This window comes from Pinus tabuliformis, chromosome 5_2, assembly GCF_031772625.1.
Source record: "Pinus tabuliformis cultivar Carrire ecotype Pingquan chromosome 5_2, CPIR1, whole genome shotgun sequence".
Taxonomy (NCBI): Eukaryota; Viridiplantae; Streptophyta; class Pinopsida; order Pinales; family Pinaceae; genus Pinus; species Pinus tabuliformis.
The window spans coordinates 604447513-604471404 of NC_142306.1; the positions used below are offsets into that span (position 1 = coordinate 604447513).

A 23892-nucleotide genomic window follows, 5' to 3' on the forward strand; every position below is an offset into this window, starting at 1 on the left:
CTACCCCATATTTTTCATATGTCGAAATACAAAAGAAACAATTTGGAATACATTGGAAGAATAGGTATGTTTGTTGGGTGTTACGAAGATTCAAAAAAATTTAGAATATATTTTTTGTTTAAAGGAAGGTTGAATTAGTAGGGATATAACATTCGATGAAGATGTTACCCTTGGAAAAGCAAGGGACCTTCCTCCGCCTCCTCCTCATGGGAAGGAATGTGATGATATGGATATTCTAGAAGGTCCTTCCATACCATAATCCAAGAGAGACATTGTTGATGATCCCATGGAGGCCATGAACCACTTGGATCCTCCCCTATGTGATCCCCCTACCATGAAGATACCACTTTGGCTTCATGACACATTACAAGATGCCGAGAGACACATTTTCACTAGAGTGGATTTTAGAGAAAGTAAGAAGTCGTGCAGGTACTAGGGATACATTGTAGCGATAAGAAATATGATTCAGGATGAACCTCACACCTTTGAATAAGTTGTTAAAGAACAAGTAAATGGTGACTTCAAAATGGATATTGAAGATCAAGCATGGATTCAATGGAAGTATTGAGAAAAATAAGGCTAGCAATAGGATTCTCCCAGAAAAAGGTAGAATAGTATGATGATATATTTTCTCCTCTCGCCCGATATACCACCATTCATTCAATAGTTTCCCTTGTTGCAAGTCAAGGATGGACCCTTCATCAGATGAATGTGAAGATGAAATTCCTTCATGGCATGTTATTAGAAGAATTTTGCGTTGAGTAGCCACATGGATTTGAAGTGGAGGACCGAAAAATTCATCTTTGCAGGTTGAGGAAGGCATTGGATGGCTTGAATCAAGCTCCCAGAGCATGGTAAGCCTGTATATATAATTACTTGGTGAAGCTTGGATTCACAAGAAGCAGCATTGATCCCAACCTCTACTTCAAGGTGGTCCAAGGTATGCCCTTGATTTTAGTTTTATATGTTGACGATCTATTTTTGACAGCTAGTGAACCCCTGATGTTTGAGTGTAAGAGGGAGTTGGCCTTTGAATTCAAGATGAAGGACCTTAGACTCATGCATTACTTCCGAGGCCTTGTGGTGTGGAAAAGGCTCGGTGAGATTTTCCTTTCCAAGGAAAGTATTTCGTGAAGTTTTTGGAATGATTTGGAATGACACAATGCAAGTCCCTAGCCACACCGATGGAAATTCATTTTAAGAAGCTATGTGGAGAAGTTGCAGGACCCTATTTGGTGAATCCATTCGAGTATAGATTGTTTATTAGGGCTATGATGTTCTTAATGAAAAACTATCCAGACATATGACATGTAGTGAACACCGTGATTCAATTCATGTTTGAGCCTCTCCATGCACATTATGTTGCTGCCAAACATATTATGAGATATTTGCATGGATCGATTACACTTGGTTTGAGATACACTTACGAAGACATGAGAATTCACGGATATATTGATGCTAACTGGGTAGGAAATGTTGTTGATAAGAAGAGAACTTATCGATGTTGTTTTAGCCTTGCATCTGCCATGATACAACATTGGATGAGCAGAAAACAAAAGTTCATAGCTTTGAGTACCATAGAGGAAAAGTATATTGTAGCTAGCATGGCTAGCTGTGAGGCAGTTTGGTTGAGAAAGCTCTTTGGAGAGTTGTTTGAGTAGGTTTTGGACACCATTGTGATATATTGCAATGAAAAGAGTAGGATCCAATTAACAGAAAGTCTCGTATTTCATGACAAGTCCAAGCACAGAGAGATTAGGTATTATTACATTTGAGACATGGTGCAGAGAGGAGGTTTTAGACTCCCTCACATATCGACATATGAGCAGGTAACTACTATTCTCACCAAGACTTTGCCGAAAGGGAAGTTTTTAGTCTTCAGAGAGCGGCTTGGAATGATGGATGTGACCCCTCAGGATAAGGGGCTTCATTGATCGAGAACACAGAGCATAGCTCTTCCCCCTTGGTTGAGTTCCCAAGGTGGGAATGGAGCATTGAAGGTTCCTGGGGTTGAGGGAACTCTGGACAATAGGGGTGTTTGATCCCTACTCTTGCAGTAGTTCAAGTATCTCCCCTATTGTCACTCATAGGGTGTGTGTGATCCTTGTCTTTTTTGACAAGTCGAGTATCTCCCCCTCTCTTGGTTTAATAGAGTATACCTGAGTTGGTAGCATACCCACTAGTCAAGCTTGTTGATATTGTCCCTTCTCACCTAGGAAACGGGTTGAGGATGCTTAGGGGTGTGTGATCCTTACCTTTGATAATTCGAGTATCTCACCCAAGCTTCGATTAGGATGCAGGTGTTCTACCACATGACTCTTAAGGTCCATTGTTGGGAAGATTGGTAGGCAATAGGATGGATGTGATCCTTGTTCGATAAGTTGTATCTCTCCTATTGCTCAGTATAGAGGGTGGTAGCTGAAGCTCCCCTATGATTATTCTTCTTTAGATTCGAGAATGTTTCAACATATATAGTTGAGCAGAGATGGAACATGATTTGGTGACAGGATACTTGTGATGATCACATGATGTAGTTGGAATTTCTCCATAGTTGAGAGTGAGTGTTAGTTTGCAGCTCAATGACGAATTTCAATCATTGGACTATATTCCTCTTTCTGAGAGGACAAAAATTGAATTTGAAGCACTATATTTTGACAAGGGAAAGTGTATTTTTGAAGTGAAGCCCACAATGTCACATTTGATCAAGTCAGCATAGAGGACAAATTGCCTCTCCTCTAACGCCTATAAATACAAGTCAAGGAGCCTAATTTGGACACCATCATCACATCATCTCATTATCTCTTCTTGGGTTTGATATATCTAAAAATTAGAGGGTTTCTCTCACACATGCGAAGAAGGAGGAGGATGAAACTATATGTGGCTGAAATGTGAATTCTACTGCAACTTTGACCAACATTGACTTTGAATTTTTTATATGATTTGGAGTTTGATCTCTTAGGCATATTTTTGTTTAGGAAAGCCATATCTTTTGGTACAAAAACCAAGACATTTGAAGGAGTTTGACTTAGGTTGACCTCAAGAAAAATTGTAGACTTGACTATATAATTTTCTCTCTCCTTTGATTGAGTTTGACTGGATATTTTTGGATTGTTTTTGGCTTTGGTTAACCAGCATTTGAGGCCACCCTCTTTGACCTTTGACCAATTTTGATTGAAGCACTTTGACCATAGATTTGTAGACTGGTTAGGGAATTTTGACTACTATTGACTATTGACCAGAATCACAAACTATGACAGTTGAACAAATTTGACTTTTCTTCATTAATATTTGGATCTTGGATAGTTGATTTGTTGATAAGTCAAACTTTGACTCTTGTTTATGGATTTCAACTCATTGTACTATCTCCTGAACATTTGAAGACAATCTAATAGAAGAATAATTTCAAAGGGTTTTCCCCTAGTGGGGTTTTCTGTGGTCTTTGACCGAATTGGTGTCTCTTGTTGATGTGTTGATTGTCTCCTATTGTCATTACATTTATTGTTCTATCTTCGACTACTATTGTTTATTAGAAGGGTTAATTGTTACTGAAAAGATTACTTATTGAAGAAATGAATTGTGTTATTGAAATAACACAGAGCATTTTAATTATCCAGTGTTCCATGGGGACGCATCCCCTAGGGTCGGGTGCACACACCCCTCGCACCCCTTGCACTCGGGACGAGGAGTCTCTTGGGGGTGTGTTTCCCCACGCACCCTTTTTGGGGAGTCTCGGGGAGACACAAGGGGGTGTGTTTCCCCAACGTGGGACTCTAGACTCCCCAAAAAGGGTGCGTTTGGGCGTCGCCCTTCAAAAAGGGTGCTTTTGGGCACCCCCTTTCAAATTTGTCTAATAAGATCCAAATTAAAAATTAAAAAAATCGAAAATAAAAACAATTAAAAAAAATAAAAATTAAAACTAAAGAGAACAAAAAAATATTAAATAACTAAAAGTCTAAAACCTAGGTTGAATAAAATAAAAATGAAGGTTAAAACTTAAAACTCATGAGTCATTTTCATTTCAGTGCAAACTCATGAGTCATTTTCATTTCAACGCTAAATATGTTGAGTTGAAAGTTTGAATACTTTGAGCTAAGCCGAGCCGTTGCCCAGCCAACCTGCTGCCACCACTGAGACTGGTCTATCGAGACTTGAGAGTGGACGCCATTTGCTCCAGCGTCACCTTGCAGTTGCTCCAGCCCACAACCTGCACCTACACGCTGTTCGTTTTCCCATGAATTCTAGTCATCTCCCAACCATCATACTTTTATGTTGACTTCCAGCCACTGCCGAGCCATCCTCCATTGTCATCAACCTGCTCACTTGTGCCGTGACGCTATGTGGCTATGGCCCAACCTACTCACCTATGCCATCGAGCCCTCTGTGTCATGACGCTGTGCGGCTGTGGCCCATCGACCTTCTCACATGTGCCATCTACTTCCAGGTAAACACTGAAGTTTGAACAACTCTAGTTTTTAAATTTTGTTTTAAATTTTTGTTGTTGTTTTTGTTGTAATAGTGAATAGAACAACGTGCTGTAACTTTTAAATTTTTATTTTTTATTTTTTATTTTTTAATTCTATTTTATAATGTTTCAGTTTAATCATAATGTTTTAATTCTTTTTAATTTTAATATTTTTTAAATTTAAATTTTAATGAAAACACAGTCACTCTATTTTAATTTTCTTTATGTTTCAGTTTTTAAATTTTAATAATTTAAATTTAATTCTAGTAGATTTGCATTGTAAACATTAATTTAAATGATGACATTTTTTTTTAACTCTTCCTGCAGGGCAGAAAAACAAAAAAAAAATTACAAACTAAATTAAAAAAATAACAAAACAAGTTGCAAGTGTAAAATGGTTGATTACAACAACATGGGCAGCCACAACGACACTGTCAGTGATAGTGATTATGATCTTCAAACAGAAAGTCCTATTGGATTTGAAATCCCATCAACAACGAACGAAATCCATCACAGCATTGTAGCTAGTGTTTCTCTATGTGCAACTGCAACCCCGTCAAAGTCATTGGCAGAATATGCAAAAGGGATGTTTAATCCAAGCAAACCTCTTTTGTTATATGTTACCAAAATGGCTGACTCTTCAACTCAACCAAAACCAGGAAAACAAAGAGGTGGGACACGCCATTGGAAATGCAATGTTTGTGGTCATTCTTGGGTTGGGAGTTATAGTTGGATCAAGATGCATCTTTTGGGTGTAGGTGGAAAAGGGGTTCATATATGTACAAAATTAACCTTATTGCAAAAATCAGAGCTCTTAAGGATGCAAATGGCAGCAGATGAAAAGGGAAACTTCTCAAGTAAAAATTTCATGGTCCAAGCTCACCAAAATACTGATGAAGCCATAAGCTCCAAAATAAAATTAAAAAAATGGAAAATATGCCTCCAACATCTCCTATTAGGAATAAGGGTTCTTGTTCTTGTGCAGTGGGACCAACTCTTACAAGGATGTATGGTAAGTTGAACCGTAATGATACAGATGATACCATTTGAAAATTTCTTTTTCCCAATGGCATTCCTTTCCATGTTAGTCGTTCTCCTTACTACAAGGAGATGGTCAAGTCAATTGTAGCAACAGGACCCTCATATGTGCCCCCAGGTGAACATAATTTGAGAACAATGACATTGTAAAGGCAAGTGACCAATATTAATGTGCAAAAGGAAAATGTGAGGTAGACATGGGTGAGGTAAGGTTTTTCTATCATTATGGATGGGTGGACAGACATTGCCAAACGTCCACTTATCAACATCATAGTTACTTGCCAAGAGGGGCCTTTCTTTCTTATAGCTATTGATTATTCTGGAAAGCGCAAAGATGCAACTTTCCAATTTGAGCTTCTTCATGATGCTATAGAGGAGGTTGGATCTACAAATATTGTACAAGTTGTGACAGATGCAGCAACAGTGTGTAGATCAGCAGGATTAATGATTCAAAGTAAATACAAGCATATTTTCTGGACCCCTTGTTGTGTGCATGTGCTCAATAATGCATTGAAATACATTGGCAAAATTGAGTGGGTATCTAACTTGGTGATAGCCGCAAGAAATGTGCACATGTTTATTTGCAATCACCATACCTCTTTAGCCATGTACAGGTCTCATGCGAGGAAGGAAATCCTCAAGCCTACTGATACCATATATGCTAGTTATTTTCTTTTATTAGAGAAGATGTTGGAGGTGCAGTCAGCATTGTAGGCCATGGTTGTGACTCCAAATTGGAACAGATGGGCAGAATCCAAGACAGAGGAAGGAAAGAAAATCAGGATTCAGATATTGGATAATGATTGGTGGATAGATTGTGGTTATTTGATGTCACTTTTACATCTTGTACTTGAGGTCATTCGCTACACTGACACAGATTCTCCTACTCTTAGAGAAATATATGAGACTTTTGATAGTATGTTGGATCAAGTAAGGGTGGCCATTCGTGAGAAAGATCCTTCCTTAGAGTTCTATACGAGCCAAATTAGACCCATTATACCGTGTAGGTGAGATCGAATGAATACACCTTTGCACATGGTAGCATATGCACTCAACCCAAAATGGTATGTGGAAAGGACTGGTAGAATTATTCCCATTGAAGATCCAGAGTTCAAAAAGGGATTTCGAGTTGCCATTACAAAGATGTATAGTTCAGAATAAGGGAGAACAATTAGGAGATAGTGGATGCAATTTGCAAGTCTCAGTGGTCCCTTCAACAAGCATGATGCAAGGGAAAATCGCAATGATTTAAGCTAGATTGACCCCATTGGTTGGTGGACCATGCATGGGGATGATGCTCTAGAGATCCAACAACTTGATATTCACTTATTGTCTCAGATTGCTAGTTCCTCTGCAGCGGAGAGGAATTGGTCCACATATAGCTTCATTTGCTCTATCAAGAGGAATATACTTTCCTCTAGGAGAGTAGAGAAGCTAGTTGGAGTTAACAGTTCTTAACGTCTTGCACATAGGAAGACACCAGAGTATCGGAAGGGACTCACAACACAATGGGATGTGGATCCAAAGGATAGTGCACAGATAGATGAGAAGGATGGACTAGAGGAGCTACGACATGGTTTGGTTGGAGTTTCGTTGGTTACTCAAGAGAGTGACTCTGACTCAGATATTGACATTCCCATTGATGGTCCCGATGACTGCATGTAGCAGATAGATGTAGAGGACCAATCATTGAGATTGAGTCCTTGATGCTGATTTATCATTTTATTTCCAATGCTCATTATCCATTTATACTTTTTCAGTGTTAACATTTGAGTTGTGACACTAGATATTGATGACTTACTCTTCACTCTTAACTATTTTTGAGTTTGAAACTTTGAGATATATAAATTTAGTGTTCAAACTTTGAAAATATACTAGTATGTTTTGCTTTCAATTTAGATTCTAGAATGATGAATGATGAATTTAATTTTTAAATCAATGTAGATTGTAGAATGATGAATCATTGAATGATGAATGATATGGATCAATGTATTTGAATATTTCATTATTGATTTTTATTTATTTTTATCGAATCTCATGGTATGTATGAATAATTCAATAATGATACTTGAGTATGTCATACGAATGATGTATATATCAAATTGAATGATGAGGATGGATCAATTATTCAATTGTCTATTTAATATTTTTATGCTTTCATTATTGAATAGTGTACAATGAATATGAACTTGAATTATATATATATATATATATATATATATATATATATATATACCTCACGTCTCCTGGCACCCCCGAAATTTCCCTAATATTTGAGGGTACTCTGACACGTCCCCCTGTGTGCATCTGCGTCTCTCATACCAGAGTCTTGGTGGAACATTGTAATTTTACCTATGAAGAAGAGGTAAAATTCTTTTACTCTCACTTCAACATAAAAAACTCTTATATTTTCTCCTTTGAGGGTTAAAACTATATAATTTTTATATTTTAAAATATTTCAATACAAAACTTATATATATATCAATCTCAATTAATTTATTTTAATATATATATATATATATATATATATATAATTCAATCTGAAAAAGAAAAAGTGTTTGAAAGCAAAAATGTTCAATTTTTTCTTTATTAAAATATTAAAAGGAGATGTGTAATTCAGAGTTTTTTTTTAATTTAAAATTAATATGTGCCATTTAAAATATTATCAATAATGTTTGCTTGGGGTTGTTTAGTTGGCAATGGTCGTGGAAATGAAGTCTCACCAAACCAGAAGTTTGGGGTGAGAAATTGGACATGATGAAGATAAGTTTGTGGTGAGAAATTGGACATGATGAAGATGTAGTCCTACCAAACTTATCAAAAAAAATATTAATAATAAAAAAGTTTAAAATAGGTTATAAATAAAATATTTTAGTATGTAGATAATATTAACATTTATTTAAAGATATTAATAAAAAGAAAATCCATTATAGACAATATGATTTATAAATAAAATATTTCACTAACTCCTTTATGTAAAAAAATCAATGTTAACTATGTAATTTTTTATGAATATATTATATAATTCAATTAAAGATAATTATCTTTTATGGTTAAAATATTTCAAATAATGGTACTATTTTTACATTTTAATTTTAGGTATATCTTTAAATCAATTTTATTTAAAATTTAGTTGATAAGGATTTTTTGAAGTTGCAAATTTAAATCATAATTTTCACATATAATGATGATGATGGTGGTGGTCTATCGGACCTATAATTTTCTTAGTTCTTAATTGTCTGGCTTCTAGTCTTTTTTGGCGAGATTGGTGTTGTAGCTTTCTTTTTTTTTCTCTATGGTCTTCCAACTTCCTTTATCTTGCATCTCCTTCATCTCTTCTGGTTCTGGGGACATTCTTCTGGGGACATTGGTGTCTTATAGTCAGAGAAGAAGTTTGGTCTGGGAGATCTGCTTTGCTATTAAATGAAGATTTATTTTGTGCGGTATTTGAATCCTCATAACTGTTGATGCTTGAGGGTTTGTCGAGTTCACTTTTTTGCTATTGGGCAGGGCTTTCCCCCTGCTTTGCTTGAGGGTTTGTCGAGTTCACTTTTTTGCTATTGGGCGGGGTTTTCCCCTGCTTGTCTTGAGAGTTGTTTCTTTCTTGCGGATTTCATGCGATTCAGAGTTTCCTGGAGAGTATTCTTCCTTGATGATAGTGCAATATTATTTTTGTGCTCTTTATCACCATATAGATCTGTGGTGATATATATATATAAAACAAAAATCTAATTCTAAATTCAAGCTTTATGATCCATATTACATTAAGGAAAAAAAAATTTTTACAATTAGTAAAAATTTTGATCAATATTAAAACATGTTAAATCAACATGTTTAAAATAAATTTATACTAATTTTAATATCATCAAATTACCAATATAACCATCATCGAATATGCCAAGTTATTTCGAATGCATCGACTGGTTTGGGGGAGGGTTCGTGACACTATAGATTGGAACTGAAGATTCGAAGCAGACTTCGTTCGCCTACCACCTTTAGTCCAAAACAGAGAGGACAAGAGGGCCTTCTGATCCCCTAATCCCCTTATCTTAGCACCAGCGATCAATTGTATTGGTTCACTCAATCTGTTTGTTTTAACCATCGTTTTAAAAAACTAGTTATATGTCTTAAATCTTGTAGACAAACATGGAATATCGCATTCCCTGCCGTTGTAACCACATGAAAGATTAACTTATGAGAAAAGTGTATCGGGCAGCACAGACATTTGAAATCCTTAATTTGAATTCGACAACAATGGCCAGTTAGTTCGCAGCCAAAGTCCCAAATATCGTATATTTAATCACAGCTCGAGTATTGACAGCTACCAGGGATATCCCTGCTCTGAAATTGAATTAGAAACCAACCAGGAGGAGGTCAGACTCATGTAGGCTGGATGCAAATGCAGGATGCGCTCATTCGTATTATTCAAATGCAAGAAGGCCACGGCAGAATGAATGGTGAATGTGAGGGGCGAATAATGAAATGAAGAGCCGAGGAATGAAACGAAGAGACATTATTAATTATATGTAATTAATTAATTTTACAATAACCAAAATACAAGATTAGGGTTTGAGAGAAATTTCAACCCGAATGAAGAGTATTCCAGAAATGGAAATCGCAACCTATATTTTCTAAAACAAAATTAAAAATCTGGAAAGCCTATTCCAATATAGGAATATGGACTAAAAGCATTCTGGTTATTTTACAGAAAATTCCCCTTCACGCCTTCACAAGATTATCAATGAGAAAGCACCTTCGAAAATTTTATTATTGCCTTGTGAACTATTGCTCCCACAAAAGCCTGGTGATCGATAAGCATTTCGAAGGGGAAAACTAAGTAATATATATATATATATATATATTAGGATATGCAGTGTGACGTACAAAACTGCTTCGTCACCAATATTGCATTTAATGCTCCCTCACTAATGTTAGTCACATGACCGTGCTAGCAGGATACAGAATTATCGGAAGCCGAATTGAACCTTCAATCTGACAGGCTTCTGGTCGACGTTTCCTCCACAGACTTATCATTTGTTGGGTTCCTTCGGGAGACACCACTTATAATACTCACGTTTAATGAAGACTTGCAGATTTCCGGAAGAGGAGCTTCGCCTTCTAGTATTTGGCAGACATGGCGCATTCCCGGCCGGCTCACCGGCTCTGGGTGAGAACACAGCAACCCCAATTTCAGCACCTTCTCCATCTCGCCCACATCATATCCTCCCTTTCCAAGTTTTGGATCCGCTGCCTCCAACAGACTTCCTTCTATGTACAGCTCCCACGCCCACTCCACCAAAATCGTTTGTTCGGCGTCCTTCAACATATCCACGGGCCTCCTCCCGCATGCCACTTCCAACAGCAGAACCCCAAAGCTGAAAACGTCCGAGCTGGGCGTGGCCTTCCCCGTTTGTACGAGTTCCGGCGCTATGTACCCCAGCGTTCCCATAACAATAGTCGTCCCCGGGTTCTCACTATGATCATAAAGCCGGGCAAGGCCGAAGTCCCCCAGCCGCCCGTTGAACTCCGAATCCAGCAGCACGTTGCTGGACTTGATGTCTCTGTGGATGACCCTCTTCTCCCATTCCTCGTGCAGATACAGCAATCCCAATGCCACGTCCTTCAGGATCGCGTAACGCCGTGGCCACGGCAGGACCGTCGACGGGTTCCCGAATATGAGTTTATCCAGGCTGCCATTGGGCATGTAGTCGTAAACGATGAAGAGCTGCTTGTTCCTCCTGCACCATCCCCGGAGTTGAACCAGGTTTCGGTGTTGCATGCGCCCCATTGTCGAGATCTCTGCCACGAAGCCCTTCATTCCCTCTGTGAACTCCTTCGTTATACATTTCACTGCGATTTCCTGGCTGCTGCCAGGGAGAATACCTCTGTAAACCTTACCGAAACCCCCGCTGCCCAATACGTTTCCGTCGCGGAACCTGTTCGTGGCGATGCTGAGTTCCTTGTAAGCGAATCTATGGGGCCAGAACTCCCGCTCCCATTCTTCGATCGTTTCCTTGTGCTTGCCTTTTCTGAGAAACATGGCCGCAACGACCAGTAAGCAGAAGACCAGAGTGCCTACTGTAACGCCGACTATAAATACTCGACTGAGACGCTTGGAATACAGGTTAGCAAAAGAAGGGAGACGCGAAATATCGAGGGGAGGCGCCGTGCCTTCTGTGGTGAAGCTCCACGCGAGAACTAAATGATCTTCGCCGAAATTCCCTGTAGCCGCTGAAAAACCAACGAACATCTTTTCTTCCAGCACATTCTGTATATCGATTTTCTGAGATATGAGGGGCTTCTGCGGTCTAGACGAACCGGCCAACGTTAAGGTAACATTGAGCAGGCTTTGAAGATGGTCGTAATCAATCCAGGCCTGTATGTTGCGTCCGCTCTTGAGGTTCAATCCATGGAAGTTCTCCCCATTCCAATAGCCAGCAGGCTTAGTCTCCACCGAGGTGAGGTTGTTGATGTCCACGCCCACGTGGTTGTCGTTGGGGTCATCGAATTCCGCACTCTGGATCGTATCGAACTCCACTGCTAACAAGTGATTGTATGGCTGCGTGTTGCTGGTGACGTTCAGCAAGCCCAGATATTCAGATGACACAACTTCCACTGGAGATCTGCCTGTCGGCGTGACGATGAAAGCCATTCCTTCCCCGCCTGCGTCAGAGTGGGGACGCACCATGCAGAAAACGAAGGTAGTGCTGAAGGAGGAAAGCGTCTCGTTGCTTTTCATCTGCACGGGAATTGAATACAGCGCCCGGCCGAGTCTGAAATGAGTGTGATCTGTAAGGGCGAGCACGGATCCGGAGCGGATGAGCGAAGCATCCCCCTCGAAAATGATGTTGGTTCCTTTGAATCCGTTGAGCACGAAACTGGTATGTCGATGATCCTCGCCCACGGCCCGTGCAGGTAAAAGTGTTATGACGATGTAGCTGAAGGCTAGAACATGCAGTCTGCGCCATGGAATCATTACTGACCGATTAGGAGGTAATGTTCTCTCTGGAATAAGGCCACGGCTGTTGAAATATCTGGCGGTTGGAACTTGGATCCTAATACATGGGTTTTGTAGAGGGCCGTTCTCCAATGGCCGAAGTCCTCCGATAAATTCGTATCGGGACGACGACTAATCACCATACCAACCGCCCATCGAGTTCCTTGCTTGTAATGTCCCTGTCATGTACCAAATTATATTGATTGCTGTCCATACCTCCTCGATCAAGCAGCCTAATCCACAATAACACCATTAATAATGAATTGACTATTCAACGTTATCGAATCGGACAGTTAAGTAATCACCGGCAAAACTTTGACAGCGAAATTATGACTTATATCCTCATAATCAGCGTTTATTTTAATGTGAGATTGCGATTTTTTATTATTTTATTTTTTATTTTTTTTAATTCAACATCCAAAATGTTATTTATATATATATTATGCAATTCAACCTTCTCATTTCGATAAATATTATCCGATTTTAATATATAAGATAATTAAATTAAGAAGTAATAATTTTGGTCGAAATATATGACTCTGGTATTACGGGTATATCGATATAGAAAGTTAAGCGAAGCTAATACATCGCATTAAAGTAAATGATAGCGAAATTATGGGTGATATTACATTGGAAGGCCTAAGAGAAGCGAATATATCGCATCAATTTCCAAGTTATCTCCTGTAAATGATTCTGCTATCACATAGATAATTCTCATAGTTATATAATACGAGTTAATAATAAAGTGTACTGCCTAATATATTTTTTATAATGTGGTAGAGGAGCCTTGAGATCTACTTTATAAAAATTTGGTGATGTGAATGTTTTTTAAATTTAATTTTCAATGTTTTTTCTTTTCTTCCGAAACATAATTTCCTTTTATCTAAAAAAGGGTGCGATAGGTAGTTGTAATTTCATCGTGTTATCTTTTTTACTACTAATTCGAGTAAAGATATCACGGATATTTTTCTATCAATTTTATGATAATTAATATATAAAGAAAGTATTTTTCAATAGAAATAAATTATAATTTTATTAATTATTGATGATCCAGTTCATATGTATACTATTTTTTAATATAAAAGTTAATATTTATTTTACTCATCCTCAATGCTAAAATATTTAAAAATAAAATTTTATCTTAAATGTTCAAGCCACACTATTAAATATGACTAAAAACCACATTGAATAAACATTATTCCAATCACAATATTTAAAATGATAAAAAAACACTATATTATTATTGGAAAATGTAAATTTTTTTTTTTTTTATTTTTTTTTTTTCTTCTCAGTTGTGACTTTTTATGTAAAGGAATTTGTTCCTCTTTTATAGGAGTGATTATATTTATATGTCTTTAGTTTGGTGTGTGGTTGAGATATTCTCTTAAACTGATTGTGTCTAAGATAGTTTCCCTATCTTGAGACACCACTTCTTGTATATATGTAATATCATAATTGATCAATGGAGATAGTTTGCAATATCAAATTTTATCTTGGTATTGGAGCCCATGAAAGCTTGGTCCTTGGTCCCTCCTGGGCCGAGGGAAATAAGAGTATATGCATTTGTTTGGGTGTCTTCTCTTTACAATTGTCCATCGAATTGTTAAGTGATTGTGCAGTTGTGACTTTGGAAGGGTCGTCAACGCACATGTTGAAGTTGTAGACTCGTGAATGGAGAGCTGACAGGGCTACTCCATTTGACACTGCGTCCTGGACGTTGAGCTGTGTAGAACAACTGGGTGAAGTCTCATGCTGCTATCGACTTGTGGATCGAGTTGGCTAGATGGAGGTTGAGTACTGGAGCCATCATTCTCTGTCAAGGTCAAGTTACAGAGCGTGAAGTTCTTGCTAGAGTCTAGGCAGAGGTGTATGGGAGCAGCGATGCTCCTATGCCCATCGTGGGGCCCAAACTAGTTTTGCGAACTCTCCTTCCTATCATAGAATCATTGAAATGATCAAACCTTCTCTGCAATTTTTTTAGCACATTCTTTTAAATTTCTGAGAGGAAATTTAGCTTCATCATCTGGGCTTTTTTTTTTGCGGGGCCAGTTTATCAATGTGGGTGGCGGTATTCAAACCATTTTTGGTTTGGATTCTCATATTTTTGGAGCTCAATCCCCTTCTCTTATTCAAGTTCGCAAATATTTGTATATGCTACCTATTTTCTGATTCGGGTTCGCAAATTTTCGTATCAGATTTCTTTTTTCCTTGTGGATTTGGTTTTGGGTATTTTTTTTAAACCACGGAACCCAAAAAGCTCAAGGATGGGGATGATCTGGCATCAATGGAATGTTGGAAACAGGCTCAAGAAACAATATTAGTCAAAATGACTCAAAAACTCCCAGATTTTCTGCAATATGTGAAATTGGGCTATTACTATGTGATTAGCCATCCAATGTATCTTTTTTTTATCTCTAATTATAGTCATTGTCACAGCAGAACTGGGCCCCTTGAGCCTCAAGATCTGTTTGATTTATGGCACCATATTTGTTATAATGGAGTGACTGTAATTATATGTTCCACATTATTGATCTTTGTGATAACATTGTACTTCATGACTAGGCCAAAAAAGGTTATACGCTACCAACACTTGTGGAATATGTTTTTTCTAGATGAATTTTCCACCTAAGATAAGAAGATAGTTGAGCGCATGGGTGTTTCGACCTGAGAAGCTTCTTTCTCCACTGTGATTAAGCCATCAACTAGGATTTAGGAGGAGTTGCTGGCTAGTGTGGTCTACAAATTCAATTTTCAAATTTAATTTAGGCACCTCGATTGGAGCAGGAGTTGAGATTGTAGCTTGTGATCAGCTAAGTGTTAGTGGAGATCATGCATCTCAGCCACCAGGGTGTGTGCTCGGTGAAGAGTCTTTTGCGACTGCGTTTTTGGAGAAGACCCAATGGAATCTGCCTACGGAGCCTGCCACGATGTTGATTCATTTTCTTGCATGAATTTTTAAAAGTTGAGGTCAATGTTTTTGAACCAAGCTTATGGTTGGGTTTGTGCAACCTGGATTGACCGAAGGTGGAGAGCTGACTACGGTGCAGTAAGCATGGAGTTTCACTGATTAGTTTTTTCAAATAGTGGTTTACAGTCATCTATGGGCAAAGATAGAGAAACTAGATATTTTGTCAATCAGAAAGTTTATTTTTTAATGTCTTGGAGTCATGGATAAAATTATTGTGCCTTATTGAGCCTAGCTAACTCAATTTAGGTAATAGTTTGTTAGAATTCACGATTCTAACAAATAACAGGTTAAGCATGAAGTTCCAAGATTTTATTGAAAAAGACAAAGATGCCCATGATGTGGATAATTTAAAAAAGATTAGGTAAAGGAGCAGGAATAACGATTAAAGGATGATGGACAACCAGTTAAATTTTGTGTGAGTTTGTGGAATAGACTCATGATCATGGTGTATTATGAGTCACATATTGTAATTAGAGAAAATATACATGTCATATATTGTTTTGTAATGGTTAGTTGTGGTCCTTGAAATGTTTTATATACCTGTTGTAAGACCCAAAGAGGCATGCATACCCTTTGTTATGTGTTCCCTCTGTTAGAGAGTTTTAACACCCTGGAAGAGTGCGTCATACAAGATGGATACACTTGGGTGGTCTGTATTGGTTTTAGACTCCATGAGGTGAAATTTTATATTTAGGGGGAGTTCATCGAGAGGTTAGATGAACCATGTATATGAAGGACTTCCTAGTATACTAGTGGTTGTAGCGGTTGGGAACACATGCATTCCAGTCACATTCCGATAGATGGTTGTTCCTTTCTATGGACATTGACAATTGCATGAACAAGGTACAAGGTGTAATTACTAGACTGGATTAGATGTAGATCTTGTAGATTGGTATCGAGACAAGTAGTCATTAGAGGGGCATGTTGGAAAATGTAATTCCTACTTGTCTTAGTTGTGACTTTCTATGTAAAGGAGCATGTTCCTATTCTATAGGAGTGGTTATACCTATATGTCCCTAGTTTTGTGTGTGGTTGGGATATTCTCTCAACCAACTGATTGTGTGTCCAAGATAATTTCCCTATCTTGAGACAACACTTCTTGTATATATGTAATATCATAATTGATCAATGGGGATAGTTTGCAGTATCAAATTTTATCTATTACATAGTAAGCATTATAGGTGAAAGAATCGTAGATGTATTATGTTCAAGCCACACTATCTAAGATGACTAAAAACCACATTGCATAATAAGCACTCTTCAAACCACAATACTTAACATGATTAAAAAACGCCACATTACATAATAAGCACTATAGGTGAAAGAATTGTAGATGTCTTAATCAAACCATATAATCTTATTAATGAACATAACTATTAAAAAATTATAACAAATTTAATGAAAATATTGATATATTGGTCTCTTATATTATATTAAATACATCTAAAAATAAAAGAAAAAGTTATCGAAAACATTAAATTTTGAGAATAAAGTTACCAGAGTGGTTAAATTGTAGCTAATATATATTAAATATATAATTAAGTTGGTAGGTTTTCTTAGTTTTGAATAAGGGTTTTAGAATTTACATTCTTTAAAATAGATGATCTAGATTTTATCATTGTAAATTCATCTTAATTCTAGATTTATTAAGTGTCTATAGGTATCAAATATCTAGAGGTGCAAACAAATTTTAGAGGGAAAAATATTGAAAAAAATTTACACCTCAAATTAATAGATTGAGGGTTAAAAAAGAATTTACATGTACCTTTTAAATAAAATAAAAATAATGAGTAGGTGCAAGCTATTGATGGTCTCTCATGACAAGTTAGTATCAAGACAACAAGGTTATGTTGGAGTATCACTTTGACATAAGTGATGATAGGTGCCATGAGTTAGCTTATGTACAACATTGTTTTTAGTTGTTCTATGATCACTTCAAGGAGAATAATATAGAAATGGATCAACATTGGATTTAGTTAAATGGTCATGTTTGCCAATTCAAAAACGCATATGTATTTCAATGGTTTTGTATGTTGCACAAAAAAACAAGGTACCACATATTTGGAACTATTTTGAGAATAGGAAAAAAAAGGGGAGCATGATGAAGCAGACTTAGGCATTAAAAGTGCATTAAGCAAGGAAGAAGTGAAGTTCATGTAGGTTTTAACCCTATACAGAAACTACCTACAAACAAATTCTTCAAACATAAAATATATAATGGCGAGAACATAAAACAAATATACACAAAAAATTTCCCTTGGATCTGAAAATCAGGACTACCAGATTGATTTTTCATTAAATTCATTTCAATGTTACAATACATATATATATATATATATATATATATATATATACGTATCGAAGCATTCATAAACCCCAATCCACTAACCTTGGATTAGAACATAAGCGTAGTTCCCTTGACCGGATCTACAAAATACCATGGTTAGAAAACCATTATGCCCAAAACCATGTGTGAAAACCATGAGGAAAACTACCCAAATATATATATATATATATATATATATATATATATATATATATATATATAATAAAAAATAAAAATAGAAATTCCAAGTCACCGTCCTGGACCCCAAAAAAATTATTTCAAGGCCAGTCATGGAATGAATATAACTCATACCCAAATTTCTCCCACTTGTTGTTTTATTTCCACATAGCGGGGCAGAGGAGTGCATAGTCATTGATTGGAGGCTACAATGCTCATTGTTTCTCTACACCAAGAAAACTTCTCAGTGCTCACACGACTTTGTCAATGCATCTACAACATTCTTAAAATTGTCCACCTTTATGAGAAACAACTTTTTTTCTTCAACCATATCCCTCAGAAAAGTGGTATTGTACATCAATGTGCTTTGTGTTTGAATGATAAGTAGGATTCCTTCCCAAGAAAATTGCACTTTGGCTGTCATAGTCTATCCTTATAGGTTATTGTACCAACCCCATACTTGAACACCATTTTTGCAACCAAATTGCTTCCTTTCTTGCATGAGTGGTTTCCATGTATTCAACCTCTTTAGTTGAAAGTGCCACTATAGATTGTCTCCTTCTCATCCAACTGTCTGCTCCTCCAAATAGGTTAAACACATACGGCCTTGTTGATCTTCTTTTATCCAAATCTCTAGCCCAATCTACATCAACAAAGCCACAAATGTCCTAAACTATGTCCAGTCTTGGTCTTCCTTGGTAGAAAAAACCATAATCACTAGTGCCAAGCAAATACCTCAAAATCTGCTTCAATGTTATCTAATGTTCCTTCCCTGGTTTTGACATAAACCTACTCAATACTCCCACTACATGTGCAATGTTTGGTTTGGTGAAAACCATTGAATACATGAGGCTACCAACTGCATTCACATATGGAACACGAAACATGTTGTCTTCCTCTTCTTGTGTTTTGGGACATTGTTTAGCAGATAACTTTACACCTACAAGAATAGGAACCCTCACTAGTTTACTATCTTGCATATTAAACCTCTGCAATATTGTCTTGACATACTTCCTCTGGTTTAACCAGAGCTTCCTCTTTGCCCGATCTTGTTTAATTTTCATGCCCAAAATATAATTTGCAGCACCAAGATCCTTGATGTCGGATTTGGAGGACAATTAGGTCTTCAAATCCTAGAATTTCTTTGTCATTTCCAATCAGCAACATATCATCCACATACAAGACCATATAAATAACATGGCCACAAATTATTTTAAAATACACACAATGATCCACTTTTCTCCTTATGAAGCCAATTCCCCATATATATGTATCAAAATTTTGATATCATATCCTTGGTGATTGTTTCAACACATACAGATACATTTTTAACCTACATACTAGTTCTTTCTTACCCTTCACCACAAAGCCTTCAGGTTGCTTCATGTAGATCTCTTCTTCCAAATTATATTCACATCCATCTATTCTACCTCAAAATCAAAAGCAACATCAACAGATAAAAGTAATCTAATATAAGATAACTTGGCAATAGGAGAAAAAATATCACCAAGATGAATTCCTGACACCTGGGAATAACCTTTTTCTACCAACCGAGCTTTGTATTTATCCACCTATCCTTCCTTATTCATATTTTTATTAAATACCTGTTTGCTTCCAATGGGTTTCCTTCCAAACAACAACTCCACCAAATCCCAAGCCTCATTTTCATTCAAAGATGCCATTTCTTCAACCATGGCCTCTTTCCATAATTTTCCATACTCTGAATCCACTACCTCTGTGATGGTTCTAGGATCATCATCTGTAATAGATAAAGAAAATATGAACTATACCTCTCTCTCTCTACCTTCTCTCTCGAACTGATCTTCTCAAAATTGGAATCTATGGCTCTTGCTCTTCTGATTTTTGTTCTACTATAGAGTCCAATTCTTCCTCCTTTAGTTCAAACTCTATATTTTCAGGTTATTTTGGTAGGACTTCATGTCTAATAACATTTTTCACTTCTTTGAAGACCACATCTCGGTTGTACACAACCTTCCTTGTTTCTGGGTTCCAAAGCTTATAACCTTTTAAACCATCATTATACCCAATAAAGATGCACCTTTCATATTTACTATCTAACTTGGTTCTTTTCTTCCTCTAGATTTAGATCTCCCACTTGAGGGCTTATTTCTATTTTTGTTTTGGGACCATTCTCTTACAGACAAGGCATCTCCATTCTAGCTCTTCATATTTTTCCCTCTCATTTCTTTTGACAACAAGAATGACACTATTTCATCAAACTTCAAGGTAGTTGTATTTCTACCTATAGAAACAACCAGAATATCCCACGAATCTAGTAGACACCACAAAAAACTGATGCACTTATCTTCATCTAAATTTTTTATATCAATAGATAACAAATGGCTTACCACAGTATCAAAGGCATTTAGATGCCCTGTCACCAAGTCTCCATCCTTCATCCTCAAGTTATACAATGTTTTTCGCATGAACAATTTCTTCACCAGAGACTTAGATTGGTATGAAGAACCTAACTTGTCCCCCAAAGCCTTCATCGTAGCTTCCCTTGATACATTCAACAATACTCAATCTAAGAGACAATCATATTGTGCTCTTCGCCTTCTAATCAAGCTTTGCCCAGTATTCTTCTGATATTCTTGTCGGTGTCATTCCTAGATAGACAACAATCCATTGAGCTCGGTCCACCAACAAATCCTCCATCTTAAGCTTCCACAACTCAATACTCTGACCATTAAATTTCTTGATCTCTATCTTTCCATTGTTCACCATCTTGTTTCACTGGAATAATCTAATCCATACTTATGCAAGAACGTAACATAATACATATATAAACATAAAGACAGAGATACACTAAAAATAAAACTTCATTTCATTAATATCAAAGAATTGAAATATGCTTATATACAAAATGGAAATAAACTGTTGGCTGCATGGGGCCTGATCTAGGTACAGTGTTAGTTAGCCAAACAAATCCCTACACTATTGGCCCTTTCGGCATTAGCTCGTAGAGCACGGACCAAAGTCTCACCCCAAGCAGTATGGGGGGATGTTGGAACCAATTTTCCGCACCCTGAGATGGTCGTGATGTCGATTTGTACCCTCTGTTATTGCCTTCACGCAGGTCATTAAGTTCTAGGGCCCTATTAGTCTAGCCCTTTATTCCGCCCTTAGTACCTCCATGAAGGAGTGCAATTGATCTTCGCGCAGCCCTAACCTACAATCCAGGTACTTTCGCGCTGTTATGACAACATATTGTACAGGTTCCCAAGTTATCTTAAGTGTTTTATTTATCTTACTAAACAATCACAGTTAGCACCACGTAATATGATATTCTTACTTACGTTCATTTACCCACTACAATCAAATATATTCATGCATTACATAAACGTTGTAAATTAAACCCAAAAAGCAATATAACCAGATGCATTAACAGGAAATAAAGACACAGAAATTGTAGAATACTTCTCTTTATTGATATCTCCATATTATTACAGACTCTATCCGCCATGCACACACAGTTACAGGGGTCCACGCAATTAGCTGTGGAATTCCACAATAGGCCTCTGCGCAGTCAGCTGCAGAACCTCTACCTACGCTAAGACCCGAAACATAGACTTCTCTACCAAGACTCCAAGATTTGTCTTCTTAACTTAACTACTTAGAGCTTACTTACTTAGCTCCTTTTATACAATCCCATGGTCCACGGACCATGGGTGGATATTTACAGCCAACTTTACACTTTATAAAATAAGGAAGGACAACCCTTCATGACTCATGACACCTTCGCGCTCTGCGACCACAAAATGCAAAGACTTTACAACTTTATTACAAAACTTGTCCCAAAACATGGGCTTTTAGCCCCAAAACTGTCCTTGGGGGATCCCGTTCCCAATAGCCCCCCAACACAAACATCATGACTCGCCCTTGAGTCACTCCATGAGTGCAAATATCTTAGCACAAAGACCTCCCAGCTCAACCTATATGACTGCAACCTCAGCAGTGCACTGTGTGGCCACCTGCTTCGCTTCTTCAACCAACTGCTCGGTCACTGCTCCTAAATTGTCGGCCTGAAGCTTCTGCTGAGTTGCTTGCAGATTCACAAGCTTTCCTTCAATAGAGGTTGTGACCACGTAAGCCTCATCCAACCAGGGCTTCAATCGCGTCTTCAACACTGCCTCCTTGTGCTATACTGCATCTACCTGTTCTTTCAACTGCTTGGCCTCCTACAACTTTACCATTCTCTATGTGAGCATGACGGTTCACGCTATGCCTTTTACCTCATCATAGCGTTGTTGCAGTTCTCGCATTTCTGTCTCCAGCCGCTGTACATTAGGGTCCTCCTGTAGGCTCGTCAAGACCTCGAACGACTATTAAAAAAGTTGTGTGTAGTTTGATAGTGCACTATCAATCACTATTATCACCTCTGTGATAGTGGTTGCACGCTCCTCCTTTACTTCTGGTGGAGTTGAACGTTGGGCCTTCAACTATAATTCTTTAATCTGTAGGTTTAGCTCCAGATGAATCCTAGCCATCTCTATGCAAGTGTGGCGCACCCCTGTAACAAGCTTGTGGATTGCACCTCGACCAATTCTTCCTCAAGAATGGCCAACTCCGGGGCCATTCAACATGCCTCCTCCACGACCTGAATTATACGCTTGTTTTGGTCAGTTATCTCTTCCACAGTGACGATGGCTGACTCTCACAACCGGGCCATCTGCTCATTGTTAATCCTCTTCTCGTTGATCACTTGTAGAGCGCGGTGCTCACAGGACTTCAGCTCCGCAATCACTCCATCCTATAATAAGTGGAGCGCCTCGCTAGGGAGTGCAACCAGATTCAACCCCACTCCCTTGAGCGTGCTGACAGTGGGCCTGTCAGCTTCACTCTTCATGGTTAGTGCTCCATTGGGCACCACTATCGCATTGGAGACCTTCGCACGCAGCATCTTGACAGCCTCTAAAGTGCCAATAGTGAGGCTGGTGGACACCGTGCCAGCCTGTGACGCGCGGATCTACATCTCCTACATACCTGTCTCGATGGCACCCAATATTAGTTGTTACTGCTGCTCAAATTGTTAGAGGGCCTCCGCGGTGACATCCTGCATCGTGTCTCTAATGTCATGCAAATTGCCCTCTCTGAGGGTGATTGGGTCCAGCAACGTCTTAGTGGCCTTGGATTTCTTCCTCAACCCTCCTTTCTCTTGTTCCCTTGGATGCTTGATGTGAGCGAACGTCACATGCGGGTCTGCACCGTGTTTCTATGTTTTCTCATCCATCTCTTCCTCTGCCTTGGGTGAAGGTGATCTCGTGCCTTTTTCAGAGCCCTGCTCTGTTCCACATGTCTACTAGATGGCATAAGGCTCCTCCTTGGCCTTGTAAGCAGCCTCCTTCTTACTCTTTTCGGCCAGCTACGACATCTTAAGCTTGGCCTCCTCCTTCTTGCACTACGCGGCGGACTTGATCGCCCTCACCACCAAGTCTAATTCAGTGCGCCACTCTACCGGCCAACGATCAAGCACTGTATAAATTGCATCGTTCGTTTCCAAGTAAGGCAAGTCATACCATGTCTGCGCAGGGTCCTTCTACACCTTGATCGACACATGGTGAAAATCTACCTTAAACTCTGCATACCCCAGTAGGTTGGCAAACACAGTAGGCGATAGCTGCGGTTTGTGATTGATGGCCATGTGGATGTTCATCTCCATCAAGATCTAGAAGATCTTGCTATCTTTGATGCATTGCGCATCCTTGGTTGCCCACAGCGAAGCGTACTTCGCAGCTTCTGGTAGGTCTGACGCGACCAAGGGGAAATAACTATCTTCTGGCAGCTCCCATGCTACTAGAAAAATAGACAGCAAGAGCCACGCATAGTGGAAAGTCTTGCTGAGCTTGTGCCTTGCGGAAGTTCGCAAGGAACTAACTACAGAGATAGTGCGCCCAATTGAA

The 23892-nt window shown here is 38.2% G+C and overlaps 1 pseudogene; it reads right to left on the reverse strand.

The window, feature by feature from the left end:
• Positions 1-10422: 10422 nt before the first annotated feature.
• On the reverse strand, positions 10423-12553 carry LOC149160453 (L-type lectin-domain containing receptor kinase IV.2 pseudogene; annotated as a pseudogene).
• Between the last annotated feature and the right edge of the window lie 11339 nt (positions 12554-23892).